General features: G+C 41.2%; 1 long non-coding RNA gene across 3 annotated transcripts in view; it reads left to right on the top strand.

The window, feature by feature from the left end:
• Positions 1–2,540: 2,540 nt before the first annotated feature.
• The window catches only part of LOC113951978, a 41,252-nt gene continuing 18,378 nt past the window's right edge, over positions 2,541–25,414 (top strand). Inside the window, exons 1-3 of one of the 3 annotated variants that reach the window (XR_003529338.1) lie at positions 2,541–2,669; positions 12,360–12,619; positions 17,545–17,652. This is a non-coding gene — a long non-coding RNA (uncharacterized LOC113951978). Of the gene's footprint in view, positions 2,670–12,359; positions 12,620–13,074; positions 13,414–17,544; positions 17,653–25,414 lie in introns of those variants that run through there. The other 2 variants (XR_003529340.1, XR_003529339.1) reach the window with 2 other exon arrangements.

The following is a 25,414-nucleotide window of genomic DNA, read 5'->3' on the forward strand; positions in this document are numbered from 1 at the left end:
TTAGAGCCAAGGCATTAAGTCATTTCTCCAGGGAAGAATAAAACTGAACTCAGAGTCCAAAACTCTGCCAGAAAATGTAGGGCAGGGGGAGGGGAAGAGAAGTGGTTAAGAGAAAGAGACTGAAAAGGAGGCATAGGAGAAAAAAACCCACCAAGTAGAGAAAAAGACTGGATGGTAGGTGAACCAGAGGAATGAAGGGGTTGAGGGGAAGGAAAAGGAATAACAACAAGCAGAAATGAGAGCAGCTGAGCTGTGGGATAACTACAGTGCTGTAATACTCAGTAATTTCTCAGACTACATTCTTTCTAGGTTTTGGTGTAAACAGTTAAACAGGGAGCAATTTCTGCCCTGATGGAGAAAACAGCAAGTACTTGAGAAGGTTTGGCTACAGAGTCTGTCAGCGCCCTGGACCTAGTCTCAGCATTGACTGCTAGCTCAGGCCTCCAAAGCAATGTTTCAATTGCTTTGTAGTACTGAAGAAGTGCCCAGCCCTGACTTGCTCCGGGACACATCACAGACTTGCCTTTCTGGAAAGTCTTTCTCCCTGTGGGAGGCTCAGTGGTCCTCATAGCAGCCCTACAGCACCAGATTCCCTGCTCTGCTTAAGCTGTCTTTACACCTCCAGCAGTTTTTCTCTCGAAAGACACAAAGGGATAAGTTAGTAGAGATTCAGGCTCATGGTGTTTTGCCTTTCACTAAAGCCTCCATCTGGCAATCCAAGAGCATTCCTGAGAGGTGAAACCACCTAACTGGCTAGCTATCATGGTGACTGCATTAAAGTTGGAGCTGTATGGATAGGTGACGTGTGCCGCCCACCATCACCTAGCTATGCAGTCAAAACTGGAACAAGGCTTCTTGCCTCGCTATTATCAGCTGTAAGAAAAACTTTCGACCTGGCGTGAATGCATGCTTCAAGTGGGACCTGCAAAGCCCATGTAGGTGGTGATGTTAGGTTATTGTATTTGTGTGCCCTGGGACATGCCTCCATGCATGGGTTAACAGGAAAGGGATTGTTTTGCAAAGCCAGCAGAATACAGAAGAGGCTATAAATCAGTACATGGATACAGAGGATTTTATTCTTAGGAGCCTAGCAAAGGGGAAATGTTCTCTCCAAAGGGGAAATGTTCTTTCCAAAAGGGAATGGGTATTTGTGATGGAAAAAAATGTCATCTTAGGCTTTTTTAAGATCTCCACCCTTGGAGATTTTCAAAACACAGCTGGACAAGGCTTTGAGCAATCTGATCTACCTTTGTACCCATGCTGCCGTTTATTGTCTATTCTGGAGAGCTGAAAACCAACTCTTTGGGTGTTTTTGTGAGGACAAAGTCAGACTGTTATGGCTCAAGTCACTGGTAAAGGTAATTTTAACTAACCTGCCTGTTTTGCATTGCATCAGGTTACTCTGTTTAATGTTATGTCAGCTGATCTCTGTTGAAAGTTTGGTTGAAGGAAATGGAACTGATAATGTGTTCAGCTGCTTCAACTGTGTCTTAAAGATGTCTGTCTGCTTGGTCTACCAGTGGCTGAGCCACCATCCCTGGAAGTGTTTAAAAGATGTGTATATATGGCTCTTGCAGTCATGGTTTAGCAGTGGACTTGGCAGGGCCAGGTTTATGGTTGGATTCCTTGATCTTAAAGGTCTTTTCCAACCTGAATGATTCTATGATCCTATGCCTGACTGTATCTGTTCCCTAAAAGAAGTCTAGGAAGTTGTAGTGTATTCTTAATGAATATTGTCTCTGAATGGAGAAATCAGAATTTGGTTGACCACAGTTATACAATTCAAAAGTAGATTTCAAAAGAAAATCAATATTTTGCATCGTGCTTAACTTCTAATACACTCTGGCAGAGTCTGGGGTCTGCATTTGTGTGAGGTTTGCACTTTAGTCTTATGTTGAAGATGATTCACTTTTAATACGCATCTGGAAGTAGAGCAAGACATTAAACTGGTATGGATGTTTTAAACTAATTTTCCTTGGAAAATACTGGTAAACAATGGTAATACTAAAGCAGGAACTGCTATGAGAAATTCCTAACTTAAAGAAGTTACTAAAGTTGTGTAGGATTTTCCATCTTCTAATCAGCCAGTACGTGATTTTTGCCTCAGATTGTTGTGAAGCTAAGCAGCCTATAATTCCCTGCCCCATATACTCTTCAAGCATTGGCACATCACTAACATTTTCCAGTTCATTGGAGTTTCTTTGGCCTTCCAAGATGCATTAAAAGTTATGATTGCATCCAAAAATGGTGTTGAACCTGTAGTGGAGACCTGGTCCCAACTCCTGACTGTACTTTAGTAAGTATGAGGGATTATTATTTGTCTGTGTGCATTAAAATGATTCTCAAACCACTGTAGCCCAGACCAGAGGTACAAACCTTAAACACAGTGATCCCAGTTTTATGTAATCTTTGGATTCTCCCTTTCAGCTCATGTTGCAACCACCTTATGGAGTCTTTTTTTTTTTTAATGTAATATGAGATCATTGCATGTAAACAGGTTCAAGATGAGCAGCAAGACTCCCTGAAGTCTCCCATGTTTCAAAGGAAGACAGAAGCAATACCCAGATCTTGAGCTATCCATATACTTAAAATGTGGAATCAACAGAATTGTTTCTGAAGGCTCTGCCTCTGGACATCAGAAGAGTCAGATGACATGTCACCGGAAAAAGGTAAAACTTGCTACCTCATTTTAATTCCAGGTTTAGGAGAGATTTGCAGGCAGACCTAGGAAGAAAGAAACTAGCACTTGTCTTACAGACTCATCTCCTGCAACAAGCTAGAGAAAAAAAAGCAGAACAGAAAGAAAAGGAGATCTGAGCAATCCCAGTGTATGTATATTTTTCATTGGCACAAGCCACCCTTGCTTAGCATGGGCCAGGCTGCTGCTATGGGGACCCTGCTAGGAGCTCAGAGGTTCACGGCACATATGAGGCAATGGAAAAGCAGCAGGCAGGGACTAGAAATGGCTGAACTTTATTTTTCCAAAGTGAAGATCTTTGGTGGGCTGCAGATTACATTGGAAATCAGACCCTACACCCCAGGATCCCGCAGCTGTCCCTCTCCCCTCTAATTTTTCTCTGTCAGATTCAGAGCTATAATTAACCACAAGGTCTTAGTGATACTATGTGAAAGTCTGTGTGTGTGTGTGTTTGTGTGTGTGTGTGTGTGTGCGCGCCTGGGCTTACTCACCCCAGTGGGCATAATCCTCTACAGAAGATTGACAGGTTCACATGGAGAGAAACTTTTTAACTGATTCATTTCTAAATGCTCCTTTTGCTCTCTCTTCCCTTTACTGCCCTCTTCCCTCCAGGTGGCAAAGAGCATCGTGGTACTGGGGAGCTGGCTCCTCTGCTCTCCCACAGCTGGGCTGAGGTACCTCCACACTGACTCAAGGCACCCTGGTGCAGTCCCTGTCCAGTGTGTCCCTCACCGCTTACAGGATGTTCATCATGGCTGTTCAGGAAAAGCATTCTCAGGGGCAGCAAAGAGCTCTAGGTTAAAATTCGGTTGTTGTAACAGGAAGAGATGAAATTAATTTCTTGTCTATTCTCTGAGGCACTCAAGCCCAAGCTGCACTACAGACAGGTCTGTGTGTCTTCTGAACATGCCTGCGACCACTACCTGTGAGACAGGTCTCAGCAGCAGTGCATTCACAAATGTTTATGTTTCTTTTTGTAGTTGTGCTAAAAGAACTTTGGAGGAGATCTTTGCTAAAGCATTGGCAGTGTATCAGTGCCTCAATCCAAACACGTGGCACTGTTTGCTGGGTTTGCTTTGTTTCTGCTTCACACAAACCCTGCCAATGGCATCTCCACATTGAACCAACAGCGATCATCCCAGTCCACTTCCATGAACTCCTCTGTATTAGCCATGGTAGAGATACCCAGCCAAGGTGTTTATTGATGTGCTTCTAACTGAGCCAGGTTTCTCTGAGTAGGTCCCTTAGCATTTTGCTGGGATCAAACAATGTCCGATGAGACCATGTTGGAGATGAAGGGCTCTGACTTGGCCATGACTTACCAAGACCTTGTAGTATGTAAGGGAAAAAATATCTAAAGGCCAAAGCACACTTCTCTCTCTCATGTGAAGAGCTGCTACTGAGGGAACATACTAATCTTCCATATTCCTTATCTCAGCAATTCCTTTAAAGTCACCTGGTATTCGAGCACTGAGAGGAAAAGAGAGCGCATGATTTGGCAGAAAAAAAGAAAATACACAGGATTTTTTAAAAGTAAAACCTCAGAGTATTTCAAATTAAAGTGTCCGCAAAAATTATAGGAAGATACCCTGCATTTTGTTTCAGAAAGGAAGAGGTGGTTTAAACTGGCTTAAACAGTGCTTGCATGGACCTGGCTTTGTTGAGGTTGATGCATAAACTAGCAGGAGAACAGGAAATCATAGCTCATACAAGGAGTGTCTTACTGATCCTACAGGAAAGGAAAAACTTTGGAGGAGTCTGTAAGGAGGACATCACGTGATGCCCCAGTGCATGATAACACAGAGCCATGGATTCCTACAAGTCTAGCCACAGGTTAATACAAACTACAAACTGTTAAACTTTGCAGCCCAGTTTCATCTGCGGAAAAATGAGGCACAGAGAGTACATCTGTGATACAGCTTGAATTTTCATTGATTTTCATAGTACTACACTGAGCTACTGCTCCTGATGTAGCAAGAATTATTCTCAACTGATTAATACTGAATTGGGAGTGATTGCTTATATGGGTTGGTTGATTTTAAATCCCACCTTTGCCTACATCAATGTAACACACAATATGCCAAGGGCTAGGTTCACCCTGGAACCTGCTGCTGGTTCCTTTATCTGTCTTTGCTGCTGCTGTGACAGGTATAAAACAGGTAATAGACAGAAAGAGTTCAGATCTAGAGACCATGATTTGTCAGGCTGCCTAAGACTTCTTTGAATTAAAGCTCCTTGCCACTGGAAAGCCAGAGAGTAATTTAGAATAGCTTGGTGGTTTTGTCAAGGCAAAAAACAACAAGATTTTATTTATTTGTTTGTTTGGGGAGGGGTTTTTTTGCTTTGTTTTTTTGGTTAAGGTTTAAATTTAAACTTAACATATGCATGCCTAATCCAATCTGTGTTCTTACATCCCATTAATCACTGACTTGTATTAGCACCTCTCACTGTCATCTCTGCCACTGCACAAAGCTGCTGAGACCACTGTCTCATCACAGACATTCTGATGACTTGTCACTGGATTTTGTATGAGCAGCAGAACAGCTAAGAAGCCAAAATCATTTCCCATTGCAATACTTTAGAGAAACGATACAGACGAGAATGTGTGTAAGCTAATGGTCTCAAGCATGAGTGGCAAACACTGCAAAAACATGCTGTAAAGCACTTATTTCTCAGAAGATTTCACAAAATTTCATCACATAAAAGTGTCATTTTTCTAAATAAGTTGACTTTCAATTGATCACTTCATTTTTTATTATATACCTTGTTTAAGAGTACAAATTTTAGAACAGTTTTATCAAAAACAAAAAGCAGCCAAATCAATGAAAAACAAGCACTGAAATAATCTAGGACACAGAAGGAAAGGCTATGGATTATTTCACAGTTAACTTTCTCTCCACAAGTTGATTTGGAGCAAAACAGGATTGAACTTCTTAAAAGAACAGCTTTTATTAGCTCGATCTGTAATCTAGGTCATCTCAACTGTTTAACTGAATGCTTCAGGACACTTCTGTAGGGTTAAAATTTTATGAAGTCAGAATTCAGGCCAGGGCCCATGTTGTTGTGAACTATTACCAAGAGGCGAATACACTTCAGTGGCAAATGAAGATCTCGTATTTTTTAGTTATGCTTATTTTCCACAAGCCTCAAGATAAGCTTCTTCAGGTTTTGCAGTTGTGAATCTTTGTAGATGCCTTCATCAAAACCTTTTCTTCTCTGTTCGGGGTTCTAATCCACACACAGACACACAGCTCTACCAGACTCAGTACTGGGAACAAGAGATGGTTCAATCAGTCACTGCAGGTCAGTGACGAAAAGTTTGTGGTCTGAGGTGTGCTTGGACAAAGAACCCATTGAACAATTTCAGGTAAGAATGAAATTAATGGAAATCCCAATCTGTATGCAGACAATTTAGAAATAGAAAGAATGTTTTGAATTAATAAATTTGGCTAGCTTTAATCACAAAAAGAGCATAAAGGCATCTATCTGTACAAAGCAGAAGAGCACATAGAACATTACCCTAAAGTATGACTGAGCAGCTGACTGCATTTGTAATCTTAACATAGATGTCCCCCAAAAATCAAATTAGGAATAAAAAAACCCACAGGAACCACTTCAACCTTAAATAAAATTGAAAGCTACTTGTGATTAAATGTAAGACCTATATTAAATGTAAAACTACTTCCATGAAGGACAGATGGACTCAGCCATTTAAAAACAGTGAAAGGTTAAAAGCTGTTCCCTTGAGCTTATTTCTGATATTGGTACAGAGTTGAAAACACCAGCTCACTGATTGATGGGTTCACATGGGGCGACCTTTGCATTAGCAACGCGACTCTGGTTGCTGGGTAAACATGGGCAGACGGAACCAGCTCCAGTGATTTTCAGCACTGATGGGTGGTGAAGGTATTTCTGATCCACATCACACCCTGCAGATCCCATGAAAATGACTTGGCACGGGGTGGAAAGTATTAGATTCGGGTGGCAAATAATTATCTGATATCAGCTGAGGCTTCTTCAGAAAGGTTATGCTGCAAATAACCAGCTTTTATGTAACTTTGTTTTCATGAAGCTGTAGAAAGTCACATACATACAGTTCATTTATTTGAGAAAATGTAAACCAGCTACTGGCTGATAAAAACTGCTCCTTGGGAATATATACCCCAAGTAATTGTATTCCAGCACTGCATATGGTTCAGGGTGGTTTTGGAGGGGTTTAGTTTGTTTAAAGTACACGTGTTTTTTCTTCTTGCTATAGTTGGTGTTATATATACTTTTTCAGTGGCATGAATTAACATTCAGACAAGACATTTACTCAGAGCTACTGTGGTTTCATGAGTCTTTGTTTTTCAAACACTTCAGCTCAAAACTTCTTGACTTTTATTCCTTCTATTTTCATGAGTCTGTTGCGTCAGCAGCAAACCCAGCATTTTAATTGTGTATGCTCAACAAATACTCATCTGAGCTTCAGCCCTTGCTTTCAAGAAGTAGCTTGTTTGTATATAAAAATGACCAGGGCAAGCATGTGTTGAGAAGGCTCCAAATGCTTTATGCCTATCTTTAGCTGATAGGTGTCCCTTCCGCAGGGTAACATCCTCAAAATGTGTAGTGTGTGAGTGCACATGTTCCTGCAGTGAGTTAAAATAACTGTTTGCACCTTCTGTGCTGCATGTTACCATTCCTGACAGGATAATCCGGTGTGGTTGTATCTGATAGGACATCAATAACAAGCCTAGAAGCTGGCAAGTGTCATCTCCCCAAGAGAGTGTCTTGTTTCTCTGCTTGTGTTGTGCTGTAAAGCTTCTGTCACTATTTAAACCTTCTTCACTAGAGATGGCAAAATTTCCAGGTGGCCCAAAGTTGCCCTCTTGTCTCTGTGGTGAAGTCATTCTCCTGGTTTACAAAGCAAAGGAGAACAAATGAATAGGAGTAATGACCATAATGCAAGTTTCTGTAATAGCTGAGGGAAAGAAGAATCAGCATAACACTGCCAATGAGTAAAGAAACCTCCTTCTGATTTTTTTTCCTTCTGCAGGGTGTTTTCTCTCTCCCTAGGCTTTTAATCAGACTTATCCATTTATACAGAACTCTGCATAAAGCAGTACATTTTCCTATAGTTCTGTAATCATGCTTACAGGCTTTTTTCCTTGTATTTTAATTATAAGTTATTAATCTTTCACCCTTTTCCGACTCAGTTCTCCTACATCATTAGTCTCCCATTTTTTACCCCTTCCTTCCTTCCTTTGTTCCCTCCTTCCTTCTTTTGTTCCTTCCTTCCTTCCTTCCTTCCGTCCATCCATCCATCCAGGCAGTCTAAAGAAAATAGTTTCACTCTGAAGGTCACTGCATGTGGGTTCGATCTCATTTTCTGCAAAATCCATACCTTGCTGCCAAAAGTGTAAGCTGCTTTTGCCCACTTGACCTCAGAGTCAGACACTGCTGCAGAGATGCAGTAGCAGACTGCAGTTCTCACTGTACACCTTTTCCAATGGTATTACAGAATTTCTTAAAAATTAGAACTGACCCTGAAACAGGCTTAGTTTTCTTCAGCAAAACACACTGTTCTCTCGGCCCCCTATGTCTTTAGTGTGTTTTCCCTTTTTTGCTGATGGTACTCCTCTCATCAACAAACTTTACTGCAATTGATTTTCAGCCCTTTCCTTCTTGTTCACACACTTATCTCCACCATGCAGGGATCTAGCTGAATAATGCCAGAGGTAGTTCAGGAAAAAAATGCTGGGTAGAACTTGCTGCAGGCAGCAGGCATGTTGGACTGTGGCACACCAAGACCTCCCACACTTGCTTCCCACAGAGGAAGAAGATGGGGAAACAGCTTTGTCATGAAGCTCCACACGGATCCATGCTGGTGGGGAAGGGGTGGCTGTGCCACTTGTTCCTGCGTAGAGGAGCACTTGGAGCAATGATATGCAATGCCCAGTGTCATACTAAGGTTTCAAGACACATCTGCTCTCCAGGAGCTCCCAAAACAGCCAGGTTGGATGTTGCCCTTTCTCTAGTCTCAGAGCAGGGTATAGTTTGTTAATCATAGGCAGATGAAGTGTGAGGCATTTTTTTCCTAGTTTTGTCTATGTAATTGACCATATTTCCTTTAAAATGGCAAGCTGAAGATTGGGACTTATTTATTGAGTCCTGTGAACTCTAACAATGAGTTCTTTAGTACAGACCCAGGGTATTGCGTGCTCCCAAGAATAAATCCTGATGTTTGGAAAGGGCGTATCAAACATAGACGGTGCTGTTTGAAGCTGGCTTTTGAGAATGAATGATGGCAGTTACCCAGGGCTGTGTGTCAGGGACACTCTGGTTTCACAAAGCTGTTTGTAGTCTGAAACATTCAGTTGAGTTTTTTTTAGTGTCATCTAGTCAGAATAGTCAGAAAAGCAGTGTGATGCTGGAGGGTAGTCATAACCAAAACGATTCCAGCTGTCAACACAGTGGAGAGACTTTTAATTTTGTGGGCCTTAAGCTAAAGGCCAGAGTGAGTGGCTGACTCAGTGGTGCATGTCATTCGCTGTGTCTGGGGCTGAAGGAAGGTGTGATGGCCCTGGAATTATGTGTGTTCAGCACCCCAGCAGCAAACCAGGCGGTCAGCTTGGCCATACCAGCGCTGCACTGGGGAGTCGGAGCAGAGCAGGAACAGAGCATGGGTGTCTCTCAGGGCTGGGGCTGGGGTGTCTTATGGAGGCTAGTGCTGCTCTTCTGATTACAAGGCTCCATCCAGTGCAGTGTCACATCATCACCACCACCCAAAATTTAAAGTCAGCTCTAATTTATTGACACATGGAGTGCTCTTTCCCACATGATCAGATCAACGGCTGGTGAGCAACATACGTGGATTACTTATCTTTCCCTTTCATAGTGTGAACCATATGTGTGCGCATGTGAGAGAATAGCTACAGAACCAGCCTAGGCAACTATGTCATTTACAGGTCTTTTCCATTGCAAAGGCACTTCAGCACCTCCAGATGAGAGATGGTAGAGAATCAAGCCCATTATATAAATTAATGGTCTGTAAGGGAGCTGGACTCAATGATCCTTATGAGTTCCTTCCAACTGAAGATATTCTATGATTCTTCAGGGCTTACAATATTGCGGATGTCATATATTTAGCAACTAGTAGCATGATAACTACAACAGCAAAAAATCAGGATATAGAGAAGGCACCATTAGTTAGAGCAGAGAGGATCATAATTATCTAGTGCCACAAGCCAGAATGAACCAACAATTACATGTTGCCATTAAAATCCCACAATTGTTAAACACTGAAACGATGCTCAGAGGTATTAGCATCTAGAGACACTCCACAAAACTGTTGAAAAATGTGAAGTTTTAGTCAATTTTAAGTCTTCTGTGCCTTTTTCATTCTGATGAAGTGCAAGTGAAACAATTGGAGTTATGGAAGATGGAAAAATCCCTGCCTGTCAAATTCAATACGGATATATTTTCCTTGGTTTTTTCTTCTAGGAAAATTCAGAGCAGAAATGTGCTACAAATACTATGTATTATTGTTACAAATATCACTTTATACTGAAGAAATGAAAGAATTTTGATAAATTCAACTAATACACATAAAATCCCTTTTGCTCCTTGAAATGAAAATAAGCTATTTATCTTCTTATTTGTGCCTAAACAGTTTCTAGGCAATGAGCTGCCAGTAACCTCAAGCTGCAGTCCTGCTGGGTCAAGTACTGCTTAGTCACTTAGGGTATTTTAAACACTAGCTGTGGACTTATTCTTCCTTGCTTTGGCAAAACATTTGCCCGTGCTTTAGTAAGAAAAATTCAAACCATGTTTCTGAGCAAAGCCTGCCCTTTTTCTTTTCCCTTATTCTATCCGTTGTTATTACATGGAACTTTCAAGAAGTTTTTAAGTTAGTGAGTGAATTAAGGGCCTAGAACTATCAACCAGAAGCTGTGAGTGGGCTTTGATGTACCAAAAACGGTCTTGTGTGATAAGGTCAATGTTGCACTCCAGACTTCGTTACACTTACAGTTTCTGACTTCTTCAGGCTTCAAGGAATAAAGGAAAACCACATAATACTGAGTACTGTCTCATCATGTGAAGAGATTTGCTGGTTTTGGCAGAAAGCTTTGGGTGGCATAAATTTTGAATGTAAGCAAGTATGATGCACTCTTTCCCTTTAGTCACAATGGGTAGGATAAAGCTGACAGATGTAGACATCTTGTCTGGATGAACAGTCTCCCTTTGCCAAGCGCTAGTTTCCTCATTGTGACGTAGACATCTAAAATGAGCGAAATAGATCAGATCCTAAAAGTGTTTATTTCTCTTTATGGCTTTCAAGAGGACCCAGGGCAACCCACTGAGTCATAAACTGCTTCCTTGCAGACCCCTGAAATTAGACATGCTGAATCTTACCCTAACAATTTGATTCAACTGCCTTTGAGGTTAGCCCCAGGCAACGCCATTGGGTATTGTATTGGTCTTTAAAGGCATTTGGTGTGGAACGGAGGACAGAGACTGTTACTCAGATAGATGCAGGTAAAGGAATATTGCTGAATTTGACTGATGCCATGGAAAATTGCTGCAGCAAATTAGTAGTGCTATGCACATCCATGACTCTGAGACAGCTGACACAATGAAATGATCTCCCCTAAGCAGGCAGATGGAGGCTGAGGCCTAAGTTGTGACCATGCTGGGAATAACATGGGTGCTGCTGGAGATGGAACAAAAACACAAACTATTTTTATCACCCTGACAGATTTATCCAGTGAGGTTCCTTAAAACCACAGTCTCCTTTCAACAACTCAACTTTCCAGCTGGGAGATACAAATGCTTGAGCCTTTGTGTCTCTCAGGGATTCCCTTGTGCTGTATTTGATATTTTCTTCACTCTCTTCCCCAAAACCCATAGCAATCACAGTAGTGGCTATGCATATGACATGTTTTAATTCTGCTTGTAACCACTTCATGGTACGGTTAGCACTAATCATGGCCTTTGCTCGCCGCAACAGAGTGGGTTCTCAGAAATCCAAGTGGCAACTGGACACCCTGTCTGCTATGCATGTGTCTGCAAGCATGCTTAATAATTGTCTGAGAGCAGCAGTTTGCTCTTGTTTTATGTAAGTGAATTTCTCTCCTGTCCTTCTGCAGGATTCAATTAAGCAGACGGACTCACCTATTCTAACCTGTCTTCTTCCCATCACTTCTTCCCTGAATACAGTGTGCCTGGAAATGGTCTTCTGAGGGACCAGCTAAGCAAACAGAAATACCACTTCAACCACTGCTAGCAAATGACAAGCTGCATCCCTTCATTCTTCTCAAAACAACCTGGCCCTTTGGTTTGGCAGGCTTTTTTGCAGGAGGAGAAATGGCGTGTCTAAAGTATGGCATCCTTGTATCTCATTAAAAGTTTCTATGGCTGTGATGATGAATGCTGGTATTCACTCCTGTTCATCCCACAACTGAGCACAAACTGGAAGTGAAAATGAAGAAGGAGGAGGTAGCAGCTGCAGTGGTCATTCACTTTCTCAAATGGAAATAGCCATGAAACTTGGGAGAGGCTGAGAATCTCTAGGAGGCAGCATTTGCACAGAACTATAAGGAGAGAAAGAGGAGATGTGCACATATTTTCTTATACCTTTTTCAATATGCCCTGATCTCTGATAACTTCCTTCTCCCTACAGTGTGTACAGCATGAAGGCACATGGAAGAAAATTCCCACTGTTGAAATCATCCAGGAGGAATGACTTCGCAGGCTGTAAAATATTGCTTCTGCCCTGGTAATAATTTTTAATAAAGCTGGATGTTTTTAGCAGCTAAAGTCAAATTTGTCTGTAGCATCCTCCCCATCTTAGAAACAGGCTTGAATAAACGATTCCTGTCACACAAGAAAACTCTCTTCCTCGTTGGAATTGCTGGGTTCTTCGGCACCCTTCCTTGGACAGTAAGTGTCTGACAGTGAGTGGCAGTTATTGAATCATAATGCTGCCAACTGGGCTAAGGGGGCATCTTAAAATACAGAAAGGGGACAGATATATGTGGCTCAGAGTAGTGTTTCTTGTGACAGTACAGTATGCTAATATTTATATTTCATTTGTATTCAAAACTCCTTTTCCTGGGCATGGCTGGTTTTCCCTTCATTTGTCTTTCAAGACATAATGGAAACATGGAAAATGTTATGACAAGCACTGTTTGGAGCTACCAAAGCTCCAGGGAACAGGACACCCAACAGAGAAGTGTCATGCAGGACAGCTTTTCATCAGATTTACTGAAGTGGTTTTGCTGACGAGTTAGGAATCCCAGTCCAGAACAAGTGTCTATGTGGGTCTGTACAGGGTGGTGACGGGGTGGAGCCTCCTGAAGGCAACAGCAAAGCTGTTGCTTGTCTTGTTCATACAGGATGGACACTGGCTGGCTGCACCTGGGACATTTGCTCAACTCTTCCTATGGTTGACAACCATCTGGACCACACCAACACCAGTGGCTCCAATCAGTGAGGCAGATACTCAAACACTTGTATATCACAGGCTGTTTTTCCATGGTGTTATAACACTGCATCCATACCGCATAGGTAGAGTTAGAGCATCACTGAGAGAAGCCTGGACATGTCCTTAGTATCCATCAGGGCTGCAAACATCCCCTGTACTGATGCCCAAGAAACCATATGTCGGAATAGATCACAAGACTTAAACTGATGTGCCCCAAGCTCTTTGGATCCTTCACACCTCCTGTGAAGGTGTGAAGAAAAGCCTTTTCTCTTGCTCAGTTGACATTTTATAAAGTTCCCTGCTATTTAATCTCAGCTAACAGTGTTGGAGTTTAAATCAGTCAGCATCAATCTGTTGTGACCCTTCAGATCAATTACTTCTCTTCCAGCTCAGACCATTCTTGCAAATTATTACCACCTCCTAAAAATATGGCTGTGAGGTTGCAAGGTGTCAGTTCTCCTTAGAAAGATGATTTATTAAATAAGTGGAGAAACAAGATTTGGACTATTTTTAGTCTTCTTTCTATGATGCTATACAAAGATTTTCTCACCGTGTTTTCCTGTTCAGCTATGCTGTCTCTGACTTTTCACACAGTGGAAGAGGCATCCACAGCAGTGCTCCCATAGGGCTGTCAGCAAGTGTCTTTCACTGCTCGGTTTTGTTATTACTAATTTATTCTTTATCTTATGTTCTGCAGTAAAACCAAGGGACCTCCCACAACAGTGAGGTCACCTCAGATAAGTGCAGTATCTGCAAAAATTTACAGTATGTTTTCCATTCACTTAAGCATCATGGAAAAGCCCAGCTACCAGATGAAACTGGTCCAGAGTGAAAGCTGCAAAATGTTATCTGTAATAGGGAAGACTATTTAAATAGAAGAGCTTCTTCTCAAGAAACTGCAATCTTTTGTTGGACCAGAGCTACTTTTAATGAAAAAATCTTTATCTGAAAAAAGGGTCTTTTCCACTGTAGGATGAGGCTGGCCTGACCTAGAAGGGCTTGACAACTACGATATTAATGTTTATAGGAGAAGAGTTAGACCCATGTGTCCGAGTTAGACTTTTGAATTAGTTTTGAGCCCCTCACATGCTGAGTGAATTATCCTAGCATGTTTTTACCAGGGATTTTATATACCATCTCTGTCCACCTGTAGAAAGTTTTAAAAGGTTTTAGGCATGTCTTAGTGCAAAAAGCACAACATTTCTTAAAAGCAAAAAATATGGACAAGGTGGAAAAGCTATCTGTGCCCCAAACATTCCTGCTATTGCTATTTGCCAGGACAGAGGTAAAGTACAAAAAGGTTCAATGACTTTTCCTAGATTAGTCAAGGAGTAGGCAGCAAACTAATCTGGGACACCTCATAGTTGAGGTCCTTATCCAGATGTCAAAACTATTTATTTCTTCATTTTAGTTTAGATCCCAGAAATTACAAGCCTGATTTTTGTCCTTCTTAGAAGTCGGCGGGCCTTTTGTATGGACAGAACAAAGCTAAGTCACAGTAAACTCTAGGTCACCTTATTCCCTGCGAAGCTTCTCACCTTCCTGAGCAGTCAAGGCATTGTGCTTCTGTACAAGTTAAAACAAGGAGTTCCTGCAGGCTCCTTTCAGAACTCTAAAAATAAGACTTCTCCTAATACATATCAGTACTAATTAAGTTTTTGCTATTCCTCCCAAGAGGGTTATCAACATAGTTTACAAAGTGTCATCTTTTAGCAACTGCTCAGGAGTTGGCTGTTTCCCATCTCATCCCCTCTGACACATTTACATGTTCTCTTTATACGAATACACAGATAAAAAAACCTCCCTGGTGTGTCTAGAATATTTTCAACCAAACAGAAAAAAAAATCACTTGCCAAGTTGTTCAGTAGCTGGACTTGTCACGTCCATAGACCAGTAATTATTTTTATTTTTAAATGACTAACCATGCTATGATTAATGGCTCACATAAAGAGGCTCAAAATAAGTCTGGCATAAATATAGGGAAGGAGGAGGGTAAATGGGATAAGGACTGGATGGGTCTGCAGCAGGACATTGGTGGCATGAATGGCATAGTGGGCACAGAAGAAGGAAAAAATGTTTCATGCTATTTCTAGCTCAAAATTGCAGCTACAGATGGTGATGCTGTCATGTAGCAAGAACTCCAGACACAGAGAAAAGGCAACCTGCACTGCACAGACTTGTCTCTCTCCCCAAAAGCTGGTGTCTCTCTGGAAGGTACAGAGGGCCTCATTGCCCCGATAGTAGGGCAATACATAAAAGCTGATAGTACTCTTGACTGGAGCTATATCCATATCTCCTGGAGTGTTTCTGCCCAGTGTTCTACTATACAATGTATTTTGCTGTTCCTCTACCAGAGGCAGTGTTTTCCAGCTTCTTTTGTCAGCTGTTAATCTGTTTATATTCATCTCCTGTTGTACAGTGACACTTTTGTGTGGAAACACCAGACATGCATTGTTGGCAAACAGGGACAAGCATGTCACTTCAGTGGACTGTGAGAAGTACAAACTTACAGCTGATGCAGTTTGTGGGGAAGACAAAGCTGGTGGTGTGGTAAAGGATGGGGAGGAGAGGGTAATTTTTCAGACTATTGATTCAATCTTGATCACCTGATAGAACAGAACCCTTTGAGCAAAACTAGGTTTGAATAAGTGCAAATGCCAGGGCGTATATCTAGCGGGACAGAATGGAAAACTCTCTCCAGTGTGGGGAGGCAGGCACCCATCCTGGAAAGCAGAGACTCTGGAAAGGTCATGAGGATAACTCCAACCAGATGGTTGAGGCAGAGAGGCAAGTCAGACCCTACAGCTCAGTCAGGAAAATGAGGAATGGAAAACGAGTGGTCCAGTTTTCTTATCAAGAAGCAGCTCACAGTCACAAGCTGTTACGACATAGCCATGTGCCATCACAGTCACGTGGGGTCAGAGAGCAGAGGGGAATGATGGACATGGCTCTCCCTGTGTGTGTCTACACAGTTTCGTAGCACCCTTGGTGCTTGCAGTCCCTGTGACTCAGCTGCATCCCAGAAATATCCCCTCCTACAGGACTCCTCACTGTTGCTGGAAGCAGGACGCAGCTGGCAGAGCTGACGTGGCTGTGGAATCTCCAGCGTCATGGGCCAGGTTAACACTGTGCTTCTGAAACGGCGTTGCAGCTGTGAGTGGCAAACCGTGTTGCTATAAGAACAGTTACTGTCAATTTCCAAAGTTGCTTTGCCATTATTCTGTGTCTGAAACAGTCTACAATGACTCATGGTTTCTGAAATAAGAATAACAAGAGCCTAATTTCATACTTTCTGCCATGGTTAAACCTCATTAAAAACTATGAGGTGTTTGGATTTGATGTTGTTCTCACCTTTCTACCTCTGATGGCACAGATTCCTGGGGATAGGACTCTGCTTTGGGGACTGAACAGAATTTTGGTCTCCAGGAAACAGATATCCTCTTGAAAAAAGCTGTGAAATAAGTTTTCTGGAAGTCCAAAATAAGTGAAATCTTTCCCAATAAACAGCGGTAATACAAAAGGTGTACGTAGGCCTTTCCCAGCCATACGTAAACACACAGATTTCTGTCACAACGCGATAGCAGAGCTCTGCCTCAGGGAAACAGATTTCCTCTTTTAAAATGGGAAGCCAGAAAATTGTGCAGAAGTAATGAGATGTCTCCCAATTGCTGGAGTGTTACAGGATTGTAATGAAGACAATAGAAAGCCTGTCAGTGCTGTGAACACATCAAGGTTGAGATGAAACACATCACTTTTTCCTCTCAGCTCCCTCTCCTGTGAAACTTAGGGGAAAAAAAAGCTTCTACTGAGATGAGCTTGCAACATATAGAGTCATCCATGTAGGCATTAGAAATAAATGTAAGAAATAAATACTCTATGACTTCCTTTTCCTACTTGGATATTATACAACAAACTGTAATTTAAATATCACCAACTGCATATTAAGCCCATTAAGCTATATTTAACAGTCCAGGCTTATATTTCTTTGTTTGTGATAATATATTTGTCTATATATTTATATAAATATGTGGATATGGAGTATGTATTATTTGGGGTCAGATATTTCCCATGAATATCTTTTTCTGAATGGAAATTTAGTCTTTAAGAGCTTTGAATTTCCCTGTGGCACTTCTGCTGGAGATTTTTACTCCCCATTGGGAAAAATAAAATGCTTTGTTTTGAATTAGCTCAACCTAAATTGAAATACTTTGGTTTGTCAAACTGAATTAAAACATTTCATGAAGGGGCAGTTCAGCTTTAATTTATGTCCACAAGAGTTACTGTGTGCCTTGTGGACATTTTAATTTATAGACATCATACTCCCATAATGCATCATAATCGTCTCTCTCATTAAATTTCTGCAATGTACTCTGAGAGTCAGATGGCCACAAAACATCACAAGACGCTGGCTGGGAACTTCATCGGCCGAGAAACATGATGTATCACCCTCAGGAGGCACTACAGCAGTTCCAAGGGATGCACAGTTATATCAAACCAAGCTGAAGCTAAACTTTTTCTGAGAAAGGACACATTTGCTTTCAGTAAAAACATCACTGTTTCGGCATTTCTTCCAGATGTGCATCCAAAATAAATGTTGATATCAGAACTTTCTATAGAACAAAACATATAAATTTTGACAACTTTGCTGGGTTAAAAATAAATTCTACTTTCAAGGTTTTAAGTTCTTTTCCCGATCTCTTACATGGGAGCATGCACTGTACTTTTTATGCAGCACAAGTGACCTGCCAACTAGGTAGAATTATTTGCCGTGACTTGGGTCAGGAGCACGAGGGGAATCTGGTGAATTTCAATAAAAGCTTGAAACTTCCACATCTCCCCATGGGTGTGAGAAATGGTAGATCAGAGGAACAAGGGCACAGGAATAGATGAATTTTGGAAGACGCTTCTAACTCTGAAAAATAATTATATAGCATGAAAGTTAAGACTTTAATTTCAAAATATTAGTAAATTCAGAGTCATGATTGCCTTGGTAAGTCTATGCCTGTTAATTGCATTCTGGTAAGGTCTTTAATTACATCAGCACACAACACAGGACATAAAGCTTGGAAAATATTTACATTACAGTTCTGCATTAAATCTATTCAGGCATAGAAATGTGACATATCTTGGGGTGATGCTGAAAGAAGGCAGAGACTGTTATGGAGCAGGTGCTCAGGTGATGATGGACCATATAGTTTGTTATGAGCTGAGTGTCAAGAGTGTGTGGCATAAAGCCTTGACACAGCACCAAAGGACTTTGACTCCAGTTGATATTGCACGGAATGTAAGAATACAGTATGCAATTACCTAGGTTGACCTTCAACAAGGACACCATAGCTAAGACCTTCTTTTTTATTAAAAATTGTAAGGCAGATTTAGGATAAGATTTTCAGAGCAGCTTCTGCCAAGGCTGGTGCTCCAGCCAGTGCTGCAGGAGACAAAGGGAAAGAGCAGTCAGTGCTGCCAGTCTTTGAAAACAAGAAGTATGGACAGTGTTTGCAGAGGCTGTATTGAATCACAGTGGAAAAGCAGAACAGTGATTTTGTCTGGGTTTAGGATGAGGGGACTTTTCACTTACATGGTTTTTGTTTTTCATTAGGCTGTCAAGGGACAGGACAGTGTGTCACTGGAACATGGAGATCCAGACTACAGACAACACCAGGCATAGGATTATGCACAACACCTGACTGACCTTTCCCAAGGAAAATGCTCACATCCCAGGCTGAGAATACCTCAGTCCAGTGTCTGCTTCTCTCTGTCCTTGAGGGCACAATCCTAGTTATAGATAAGTTAGCTCCATGTAACTGAGAATTTTGTCAGACCCTTTAAGGTCTCCCTGAGAACTGCTGTGAGGCAGCAGGCCTATGTTTAGAAGACCTCATAGGAGACTCGTTTTGCTGATAGAAATGATGAAGTTTGCTGTATCAAAATTACTTTGAGCTCTGGGTGCTGGTCTTGGCTGGCCAAGAGACAGAGTCCTATCCGTGCTGCTCATGACCTTTACATAAAATACCAGCTGTCTTCCCCTTCTCTCTAGTTCTTCAAGGTCATGAGAACATGAGATTCAAGTCAGTTGAAGTTAATTTAGTGCCTCTTCTACTTTCTCTCGTGATGTATCCAGAGCACCCCAGATGAGCACACCACATAAATCTCTTCATTCAATCCTTTGTCTTTCATCTCAAAGCCGTGGCTGGGCTGTATCTGTGTTTATTTAAAAGACTGTTCTGGCATTGGCATTGATGCCCAAAGCACACCAATAAGGAATGTTGGAAAACTATCCTGTATACATCCTCAAAACACTGCCACTGCAGAAGGGGATCGCAAACCATGCTAGCACAGACAGGCAGGAAGTCAAATGCATATTCCTAGACTAAGAGATCAGTCCTTTCCCATTTGTACCACATCACGTAAAAACAAACAGGGAAGATCATCTGTGTGGGAATCATAAATTACTACAGGGAAGACTCCCTTCTCCTTTTCAACTTGCTACCAACCTGTAACGGTCATGGAATGCAATTGGTCTGGATTTTGCATTTTAATAGTCCCTTTGTATTTTATAGACTTGGATATGTCAAAAAAAGAACACTTGCTAGAGAGATCCTTTTTTATGTGTCACAGTTGGTTTGTGAACTCACACCGACTGGCTTCATGTGTTGCTGTATTTGGCATCTCCCTGGAGAAGGAGGAATCTCCCTCCTGTCCTTTCCCAGGAGGTGACCTCCATTCTTTAGAAAGATAGCAATTAGCTGAGCTAGCAGAGCATGTGCATAACGCTTCTGGGGAGAATGGAAAGTGCTGCATGGCTTCAGCAGAGTCCTGTTACGCACACAGCACTGACAACTGCAGAGAGAAAGGAAGAGGTCTAGAGAGTACAAAAGGGGCTGGAGCACACAGGGTAGTGTGGCTAATGAACATCGCCTTCATGGTTAAAATAGTTGGTTTAAATTAAAGGAAGGTGATTATTGTTATTTTTAGATTGATTAGTGTGCAAAATTGGTGTCCTAGGCTTATAAATGGTGTCTTAATACTGAAAAAAAAGAAAGGAAAAGGTGAAGGACAGTGAGAAAATTAGGTTGGCTGTGTTGATAATGCAGGCATCATATATTGGTGTCAGATATGGTTTACGTAGACATACACATGTGTGCAGTAGCACATATAGAAGAGACACACATCCTAGACCATATACAAAACAGTATTTGTGCTTGCTAATGCCAAATGCCTGCATGCTGTCAGCTGATTGTTAGCAAGGTGTAAATAAAATTTAAACACAGAAATTTAAATAAAACTACCTTTGGCTAGCAAAAGAGGAGATAGCTTGCACCCTGATGTGCTGCTAAACTTGTGCCTCTCAGGATATGGATTTTCTTTGAGAATGTTTGAACTTGTAGCTGTAATTTTGCATAGAAACAACCACCATGAGAAGAATGATGGTCAAAATGGTCATAACCATCATACCAGGCACCGTAATGTGAAGAGATCCAAAAACTAAAAAGAATATGTTCCCCTGAAAGGAAGCCAAGAGCCCATGCAATTCCTAGAGAACAAAACTTGGAAAGTAGCCCAAGAAAAGATCTATTGCATTAGTGTAGTGTACTGGTAGATGAGGCACAGTCCAAGGGTAGCTGAGTCAAACTGTAACTATGAAAGTTTAAATATCTTAAAATTAAATTATCTAACTAACTTACAGTCAAGATTTTTTTAAGTGCATCCAGGAACTTTTTGAATATTGGATTTGATTGCTCAAGTTTGGAAGAACTGGAAGGATTCCAATGAAATATTAAGAAGCTAGTCTGCTGAAATTTTAGAGAGATAAGTGGCATAGTAGGGGATGTTATAGGTCAGTTAGGGTGATATTGATGCTGGGAAAAAATGGCAGTGGGACACAATCAAATAACAGTTAAAGTACAGGAATTCAATGAGTGTTAGTCAATGAGGTTTCATGGAAAAGGTATTCTACTAAAATAAATTCAATTTTTTTCACTGAAAAGATTGCATTCCTGCCTGACAAAGCTAATTCTGTTAAGGTAGGGTTCAATTCCTTCAAAATGTGTTGAAATATTTTGCATTCCCACTAAAATCTGTGAATCTGCCAGGGCACTATTGCACATAGTCAACAAATTAGAAATCATTCAAGTGACTGAAAACTGTATTTACTAATGGAGACTCTTAAGTAAAAGGAGTATGTGTTTCTAATGTAATCCCACAGAGGTGTGGGTTTGGTCTGGCACTGTTGAGTATTTTTACCGATAATCTGAAAACAAGTATAAAAATTATTTCTAATTAAGTTAGCTGATTGCAGCTTCTGATAGATGCAAAGAAAACTGGACAACTTGTCAGGCTGAAAAGAGTTGAACATGCATGTGAGTACATCCAAATACACATACGGCAACAAAAAATTGTGTGTGATGTTTGCAGGATGGGAAACTCCATTGTCAAAAAAAAAAAAAAAAAACAAGCTATGGAAAGGGCAGTCAAAGAGTGAGAAGACTGAGAAATATGACCAGGTTGGAAGGGAATGCGTCTGGGGGACAGGCGTTCGGCGCAGAGGAGTGTCTTCTTCCTTGTGAGACATAGTTTGGGGTAGTGCCACTGTGAATTTCAGGAAGAATATGGGGCTGGGAAGTGCTCTAAGAACAGCTATAGTGGGACTGTTTTAGGGAGTGTTTTAGAATTACACCTCTAGGTAAACTGCAAGCTGGGAAAGTTCCTGAGTTATGCAATGTCACACAGAAATCTCATGTCCCTGAATTAAGCTGTTGAATTTGTTGACAGCCTTCTGGTAGGCAGACAAGAGCTCTGCCCAGGTTAGATGGGGAGGAAGCTGTGAGAATGCCTTCCTCAAGAGAGCATATGTTGTGTTAACACCATCAGACAATTTCTACCTTCTTTAGGAAAAAAGTGTCCTTTGGATGTAACTCATGTTTTTAGGAAGAAAACCTGGAAATTCTGGAAGAAGGAAAGGGCAACATAAGTCAAGCAAGAATATTGATCAGGTTGAAAGGCTGGAAAGACTTTGTACCTCAAAGACCATCAGCGTGGGAAATATCTCTGTCAGTCCTATATCATATATATATGATATTCTCTGGAAAGCTGTGAAGTAGGGAAGTGAGATTTCAGTGTGTCAGTCACAAGCCACCTTACTCATCCTGTTGATAGCCACTAAAAGGCCAAAAAGGAACAGGCAGGTAGACTATGTGGAAAGACTTCAGAGTTACTGTTTTCTTATGTCTAAAGCTGTCTCCTCACCTAATGCAGAGTAGTTAAAGACCCTTGGACCTGGTGTTAGATTTGTGTCCCAGTGCTGATGCAAAGTAGGCATCAGATTTATGAAACAGAAAGGTTCCGTGATGGTAAAAGCAATGTGATTCAGTTTCTGATGGGAGCCTGTGTTGTTATGAGCTTTTAGGAAGAAAAATATTATCATTGGTTGATAGCCTTACATGAAGAGCCACATTTTGAAAGTGACCTTGACCTTCCTTTGAAACTTGTAACTCAGCAGAGTAGCTGAGGGGAGGAGTGGAGATTTACTCTTTTTAATTTCTAGAATTTGATTTTGCAGCCAAGCCTTTAATTCAAGCCAGTAGCAAGTTCACGAACATATAGACTATACTGCTTCTCTGCATACAAGGTAACTGTGTTTGAATTTTATGGCATTTGGGCTTGTGATTTCAAAATATTTCATACCCCATACGTGCATGTGGCTTAAGTGGGCAAGTGAAAATTTACAAGCTATTTTTGAAATGTTTGCATTTCATGCTGTCAAATGAACAATATGAGAATTTGTTGACAATTGCACAGCTGTCAGAATAGCAAATCCAAATCTGGTAGCATTGATTGCATACTGCTAGCCTGCACTGTGGCCATATTGGTGGAACTGTCCAGATAAAAAACAACTCTGGTTAACTCGTGGGGAAAGGGTTTGTGCCAGGTGACAAAAATGGTTGTAAGCATGACACACTTCCAGGTGAGAGAAGAAAGAGGAAGTTCAGAAAAGATCTTTGAACAAACTATTTACCAGAGATGTCACATCACGCCTACAATGATGGGTGTTTCTAAAGTTGAAGATCTGATAAGTTACGGCACTCTTACTGTAGACTCACAGACCCTGCAGAGTGACATGCTTGAAAAGGAAGGAACCAAAGTAATTAGGAATGCTAACAGAGTGGTGTAACAGAAAATACTAAAATCGCCCAACTGTTTATGGGGTGACAGATCAGAGTCATACAATAGGTTGTGGCCAGCAAAGTTATTATCAAAGAGTTGAGCATCTTCATATTTAGAAAGTAAAAATAAATTACAATAAACCTACCTTTATTATTCTAAACAAATAAATAATGTAAAAGCAAATGTGTGGCAGTGAAATGAAGCACAATATATAACTGGATTTACACTAGCTTGATATAAAATGGGTTTTAGAAAGATTTCTTGTATGTAATGCTATTGGATATCAAAAAGAGGAAGGAAATATGGTAAGGGGTCTTTTACTGAGAGGTGCAGTAAGTTAGAAAGCCTTCTAAAAAGGCTCAGAACTTCTAAAAATGCTCAGGCTGTGGAAGAGAGGAAAATAGTGTAAATCTAGGAAGGAGATGGCTCAGTGCAAGATAGGAAGGAAACAATTTATTGTAGATAACTTAACTAAATGTGGAAACAGTTTCAAAACAGCTTTGGAAGAAGACTGAAAGATATTTATGATGAACATGTTTATCTAGGGTGCCTGTTGCTTGCCTCAAATCTGTTTAGGCCCCCGAGGAGCAACCTCTATTGGTTTACCAGCAACAGAAGGCAATTGCTACCTCTGAGTGCTGGTGAGGATTAGGAAGTCAAGTGGGAACATACAATACTCTGTTTTTGGCTCCAAAAGACCCTCTCAGGCATCTGAGTCTTATATCTAGCACATTTTCTTCTGCCCCTGAGTCCCCCACCCTGACTACCTCCCATCCTCTGGCTGCTGAGCTCCATTGCTCCCATGCAAAGCTGCAGCCCATTTAAATCAATTCTGACACCTAACACCTCTCTGTTTTCTCAGCCTGCCTGCCCCAAATATTTCCCTCCAGTCTTGACAGAACGGGTATTCACAGGGCAGCTCCTGAATAACAAGTTTCCATTTTTGAGACAGTTGTATGGGGAGCTTTGTGGTGTGGCAGCTGGCCAACGGGTGATCATTTAGCTGGGGTAGCTCACTACTGGGTAGTTAATTTGACATGCAAAACAGAGTGGTTAGGCTCTCTGCAAAGCCCAGTCAGACACTTCTGGGTTCCCAGTATTAAATTATGCATGATGTGCAATGCCAAAATATCAGCACTTGCGTGCAAACCTTGCCTTCAGCGAGGTTCATCAGTCCAGCAGTGGCTCATTCATTCCGGCACAATCAATTTTCTCCAGCGGTCACTGGGATTATTATCTGCTTTACAGAGAGATGTGAGTTGCACTAAGCTGTTCACAACCTCTGCATCACTAAGCTGGGAAAAATAAAAAGGTGAAGACATAGTGGTGACAAATAGTGGTGACGAACCCATAAATATAGGGATGGGAAGAGAAGGTCCTTTCTCAGTGGTAATAGCCTGGGACGCTGAATTCACGTCTTTTCCAGGAAATACATCAAGTGTAGAAACGAGAGCATGGTTGCAGAGATGGCTTCCCACTTTACACATGCACTTTCTCCATCTCACTTAGGGCTTGGACTAAATAATCGTTATCACCATATGATAGCTATCAGGGACTAGCTGACACATTATAAAAACCTAATGTAGCCAATACGCATTAGAGTCTTAGCCAGCACCTGAATTGTTTGCCAGAACACTTTTGAGATAGACTGTTCTTGTGGTATTTGTATCACTGGCAAGAGCCAGAAATAGAGAAAATCTGGAAAACATTTCTCAGGGAAAGAAAAAAAAATAAATCTGTGAAGTGTTGTGGAGTATAAGATGGTATGGAAACTCTCATTCCTTATTCAAATGGCTGTGGAACTTGGGAGTCTTTTGGGCACTCAGACCAGTATTTCACACTTTCTGATCATGTTAGCTCTTGTAGTTGATTGGTCCTTTATTTTTCCCACAATTTTTTGACCACTTCTCTCTCCCAAAGCCTGTGGTTTGACATTGCTATTCCTCTAACTAACAAAACAAGATAATTGTGCCTACTGAACTCAGACACTTGAAAATCAGGGAAAAAATATTTAGACTATTAATAAAAAATGTATTCTTCTATTTCATGTGGCGTTGGCCTTTCCTGTGTCATGCTGTCTCCAAATG

This window comes from Corapipo altera, unplaced genomic scaffold, assembly GCF_003945725.1.
Source record: "Corapipo altera isolate COAL_440 unplaced genomic scaffold, ASM394572v1 61, whole genome shotgun sequence".
Lineage (NCBI taxonomy): Eukaryota > Metazoa > Chordata > Aves > Passeriformes > Pipridae > Corapipo > Corapipo altera.